The sequence below is a fragment of the Amblyomma maculatum genome, chromosome 2 (assembly GCF_055883805.1).
Source record: "Amblyomma maculatum isolate TAMU_Amacu chromosome 2, ASM5588380v1, whole genome shotgun sequence".
Classification (NCBI taxonomy): Eukaryota; Metazoa; Arthropoda; class Arachnida; order Ixodida; family Ixodidae; genus Amblyomma; species Amblyomma maculatum.
The window spans coordinates 189,905,100-189,911,351 of NC_139345.1; positions in this window are offsets into that span (position 1 = coordinate 189,905,100).

The following is a 6,252-nucleotide window of genomic DNA, read 5'->3' on the forward strand; positions in this document are numbered from 1 at the left end:
ACAATTCATGATATAGAGGAAAGCAGGGAGTGTCAGTGGAGTGAAAGGAATGAATGGATACCTGGAGGCACCACTCGATTGAGAACGTGGTGCGAGAAACCGCTGGTTCTTAGCACAAGGAGACGCATCTACTCAAAGTGGAAACACAAACAGTTCATTAGGGAAGGACCGCGGAGTGAAAGTTTTTTTTAGGTGACAAGACATGACACGCACACTACGTGTGTGCACATGTTTTGCGCGCATACACTGTGGTTTATGCGGGGGCTATTCGCTCGCACGAAGAACCTGCACATGGTCACCACATCACCCTTTGCACCCCTGCATTGTGTGCGAACAGTGGACGCTCGCCTGCAGTGCTAAGCCGCTAACCTTCACGCCCAATCGCTGAGGGGCTTTGCGCTATTTTGGGCTTTTCTGAATATGCTTCTGGCCCTGCACTTTTTCCCTCACGCATTCGTATTTCGCCAGGCGCTTCAGGCTCGGATAGCAAGTGACACGGCTAGCAAAATCCAAGCAGAATGCGCAGAATCTTCAGGTAAATTTACATGTATCGGGCTTGCTTTTCGGCTGGCGACAAAAGTGCAAATTTATCAAAATAAGACATGCCTTGACAGATTGCAGGTTGCTTGGACGAGGTTCTTCATCCGTGCGCGCAGTTGGTCCAGTGGTATTTCTCGCAAAATGTAGACATTATGTGTTTGACAGCGAGTGTTACGGATATCGCCACGTTATGCTGCATGGTGTGCTGGCAAAATTCTCGCACGTGACATCACGATACGCCAGCTGGCATACCACGCGTATGATCCACCGTTTAGATGCTATGTGCGTCATGCGACTCTCAAATATTGGTCGAAAAAGGAATAGGACAGTAGACCAAAAGAAATAGTTTCGGCCGGCGGTATCGAGTGGTTGTCTCCTTCACATCTCCGTTGGTGCGTGCTCTGTTCCCTAGAGCTTTCAGTGGCACACGTGTGCTTAGGTACAGCTGTCCTCTCGGAAAGCACCGTTTTGAATGTAGCTTCGCAGCCGCTAAAAGAAATACAACTGCAAAAGGACGACGTCGCATACGGAGTACAGATGAAAAAAAAGAACAAAAAAAGAAAAAAGAAACGAAGGAATTCGACGCTTCTGAACCGAATGTCGAGCGTTAGCTGAGATGAGAATGTACACTGTTTTGGTTCAGTGCTTTTCATGCTTATAAACATTACAAATATGTGCTCATAGATAATCAAAAACCAGACGTCATCACCGATAACCATCGTAATGAAACGATAATGAAACGTAACAGCCGTTGTACGTCTGTCTAATTGTATTTGGTCACTTACGAAGCGTGTATGGACAACTTCGCAAAGGTGGGACAGTTGACCGCACTACGCTGCGTGGAAAGAGAGAAGTTTCAACTGCAGACAGCGTAACATAAACAAAGTGACACCGAGAGGGCAGCTGGGCGCATTTCACTGTGACAAGAGAAAAGTGCTTGCCTACATGTAAACCGAATTACCGGATTCCTTCGGCGCACACGCAGTGGCATTAGTGGGGCCAAGTAGGGCTAATGCGCGTGCGCAGCCGGCACTCTCTACTTCTCTGTGCGTCTACGCTATGCTCAAAATATTAAGCCTCGAAGCCGTGGATTCATGTTTCAAGGCCAGGGGTCTGTTTTTAATAATAATAATAATAATAATAATAATAATAATAATAATAATAATAATAATAATAATAATAATAATAATAATAATAATAATAATAATAATAATAATAATAATAATAATAATAATAATAATGTTATTATTATTATTGTTATTGTTGTTATTGTTATTATTGTTATTAATATTGTTATTATTAAAACAGACCCCTGGCCTTGAAACATGAATTCACGGCTTCGAGGCTTACTATTAATAATACTAACAATAATTACTAACATTATTATTATTATTATTATTATTATTATTATTATTATTATTATTATTATTATTATTATTATTATTATTATTATTATTATTATTATTATTATGCAATGCACCGTAAACGCTTTCGCGGACATTTAGTGCATGTGGTGGGTTGACGGAATGAAGCGCGTGTCTGTATCCGGCGGTCGTGCAGAAGAGAGTACTGTTATCCACCGCGGCACACGCACATCGCCTCTGTTTTTAGACTGCCGCAATGAAAAAAATCGAACGTATTTATTAGCACAATGACAGCCTCCCTTTACGAGCGCACATGGTGATCCCCGATTAGTCATCGCGGTGAAATTCCAAGCTTTTTGGGTGTTTCTTGCACCTCATTTCGGTTTTGTACCGAAAAAAAAAGTAAATAAACGTCGCGTTTGGTTTTGACATAGGACATCGTTTTCTTTACACCTTCGAACACGTCAGTTAGTTTTAGTAAAGTAAGTAGAGGAGGCTCAGAATTTTTGCCTCCGAATGGCTGAATATCGATTGACACCACCGAAATGAAATAAGCGACGATGTGTGGAGCGGAAATCACATGACAGTCTGATTCGGCGCGCAGTTTTGACGTCGAGGTCACCAGCGGCATTTTTCTTTTTTTACTGAAAGCATTTCCGATAACAAACATGCAAAGCAGTAAAAGAAAATAAAACGAAAGACTAACGCTAGTTGTAATCCTTACTGCTTAGCATCAAGGAGCCACGTGGTCTTACTCAAAAAGATTCACAAATATAAGCATAGTAGCACAGCTAGCAGTGCGAAAGCAATTCCAAGCAAACACGCAGAAGACACGCGGCAATATCTACCAAGGCAGCAGTTGTTGCTTCCCTCAGGAGATAGGAGCCTGAGTCTTGCACGAAGGTGCATTCACGAACTGGGCTGAACCTGTTCAATCCGTTTCGAAATGATTTTTGATAACAATACCACGTCAATTCGATGTAGACAGCTGTATGTCGAGACCTTGCGGTGAAACCCACAGTTGACCGCGTCGATTTATCGCTATAGCTTCGTTCCCACGTGTAGCGAACATCACCCATTTTCGCTGTGCACAGATAAAAAATGGCGACCACGCTTTGCAGACTTTATTTTATTTTTTTTTTAGTGATAGGAAAACAAATTTCCACTCCTTTGCAATGATAAAATCGGAAATAAATGGGAGGGAATGGAAACATAATGTTCAAAAAACAAAATGACTTGAAACAGCATCGCCGCAGAAGAAACTGCATAAATATTCGCAGCATCTGCCATTTTCTTGGTTTAGAGAAATTGCTTCAAGGGTCTATCAAATTGCATCTTGAGCGTTCGCGAGCATATTTCAGCCGACTGATTGGAAAGTCATTCTAAGGAGTTCTTGTGTGGACAAAAAAAGGAGGATAAGGGTTAGGTGCAACAAGGGGCCCTGAACCAGCTCTGCCATTGTTCAACTCTAATCCTGCTGAAACGCTGCATGGCATAGTGAAACAACAAAACATTGGGGTGAGGTCAACGAATTGCCACCATGATTGATCTCACGATAGAGGAAGAGAGAAGGACAGGGACTGGTCATCTTGGGCAAGGGCTAAAAATATACAGGCACGAGGGACAGGCAAAGCGCTTTGTCCCATGTCTCTCGACCATCCCTGCCTCTTTTTTGCGCTTTGTCAAAATGAGCAAACTCCACCAACTAGCCCAAGAAACAGCATTGCAGAGAGACAGTGTGCCTAAAGCTCATAGCCGCTTTTTGTAAGCCTACAAAAGCTAGTAAATTCAGACTAGATTGACCAAAATTGACCAAAATAATCAGCGCATGCACTGGGAAAATGTTTTGTCTAACATGAAAATGAATACATTCCGATGCCTGTGCTGCTTAGCATTCGTCAAGTTTTTTCTCTCAGTGTGGCTATTGAAGAAAGTATAAAGGCATACCACTTCCCCAAAGTACATCCAAAATTGCGTCATGTTGGGGGTAGAAGTGGCGTGGGGTGAAGGGAACTACTGGAATACATAAGCCCCGACTCCAAACACACATGCGTTATGCACTGCCGCGCTAACGTCGTCGCACGCGTCAGCCAAAGCCGGTCTGCGCATGCGCGCAGCGCCTGCGTGCATCGCGAGCTCTGATGCTGTGATCTGTCCCTGCCAGATATCTGGCGCGTGCTACACGCGTCGAAAACTAGCGAGGGGTTGGGACCGCGCGGCTGTCCCCTACTCCGTTCTTCTCGTCCTGAAGTCCACTTAGCTCCCCCTGCTTCTTTTCTTCACAGAATAGTTTTCTTCACGGTTTTCAAATTTTCTCAGTCCGCGCGAGAGGGTGAGCGAGCCAGCAACACGAACATGCAGGTGCATTCCCCTTTTGCGACGCCTGCCGTGACGGCGGCGTTGACGTCGCGGCGCATGGAAAGTGCTTTGGAGTACCCGCTTTACTTATGGCAGTTACGAGGGTTTACCTACAGAAGGAATGTGAGGATTGACAGCCATGTTTGTCAGTTCTTCGATTTTCCGTACTGTTTCCTCGGGCTGTTTTTCTTTTTTCCATCAATGATGAAACAAACCCTTCACACATTCGTGGGGACAATGTTTGCAAACGGTGTAGGTTCGCCAGTACTTGTCGAAATGGGGCGATCCCCCCCCCCCCCCCCCCCTTCTTCATTGGAACCGCAGATGAACCAAAAAGGGTATCTTATTGTACGATCCCCAGACATGTCAAAAGAATTCCGGGGCTGGCAAATTTCAAATTATGAAATCATTGTCAAGAAACACATGTGCTAGTTGCAAAGCGGCGCATATTTAGATAACTGCTCGTGATGTCGCACTTTTCTGGTCGTCTTATTGCTCAGAATATGTTTATTTATTTATTTTATTTACATTACCCCTCAGGGAGGCATTACCTATATTTTGAATATATTTCAGAAATATGTTGCACTCACGCTCTCGAGTGCTGCTAGTATGGCAGTCCGCTTTCTCAACGCACCTTATAGCTAAAAATGTCGCAACAAGAGCGCAGACTGACTTGAAACTAGAGCTGGCGGTAGTTATTGTAGCTGGAGTACCATTACCAATGTACGCTTACTACCAGCGCTGGTGCATTCGCCTTCAGCCCACCTGCTCATGTTGCTGTATATAGCACAAGGAGCTCAATCTAAAACATCAATCTATTCGTTGTGTCGTCTTCTGACCTTGTGCTCCCGTCCACGTTCCGCGCTGTCACCTCAAGATGCATAAGCAACACGCCCAAGCTGCTATTCTAAATAAAAACAAAAATGGGGGAGGGGGAGGGGCGGTTAGCTTACCGTCAACACTATATAGCCTCGTGTTTTTCAATGGAAATGCCTCCACCCCCCCCCCACCCCCACCAGGGAAAAAAGAAAGCGGTCAGCGCGTTATGAAAAGGAAAGTACGCACACCCACATATATCAGCGCGCGCGTTTTTTTTTTCTACTTTTATTACAACAGAAAAATTACCGACGATTACGTTATTTCCTAATGCGAAATTTGAGCATATCTCATTGGCTGTTCCAGCTTTTCGATAGATTGAGGCAAAGACAACTTTTTATTTTATTTTTCACACGTATTTCTTCAAGAAACACTCCACTAACAGTTCTTGACTGTCATGAAGGAAGCTTTGTGGATCAGGAGTTCGCGCAAGGCAGCGTATGGACCTGTAGGAGCGTTGCGCAGCGAAGAGATAGCAGCGACTGACTGATACCGCTGACGCCGCTAGCGAGTCAAGTCAACGTGGCTCTGCGTTTCGGCTTAGGATGTGTGCACCGCGATCCACTTACACCGGAAAACACCGTCGCCGCCACAAAGGAAAAAGGTAGGGGGGGGGGGGGGTGAGGGGGGACACGCAGCGGCGAATGGTGGCAGGAGCGTGCGCTGCCCTGGCTGCGGAGCTGGTTACGAGGGACAACGCAGACTGCGACGCGAAACGCAGAAACGGGCGCCAAAGAGCTGGGCTCTAAAAAAAAAAACAAAAAAAAAAAAACAGAAAGCTGTTCAGCACGCCAAATGGCCACATCAGGGCAGCGCGAGGAAGTACATGTCCGGACAAATTCTAGGGGCAGTAAGTAACCGAAGGGCGTCTTGCATTATTCTTTTGTTGCACATACAACGACAGAAACGAATCCTTTCACTCCAAAGAATGCCTCAGTGGCAGCCAGTTATGCATTTTACCGTGGTTAGCACGACTGATTGCCGTTCTATGCTTGTTATGAAAGCAGGTGATGCTGGTAGTGAATAAATAAATAAGTAAATGAATATATAGAAAGTACACTGGATTCGCAATGCAGCAAAGACGTACATCTAACCAATGAAGAGTACAGTGGAG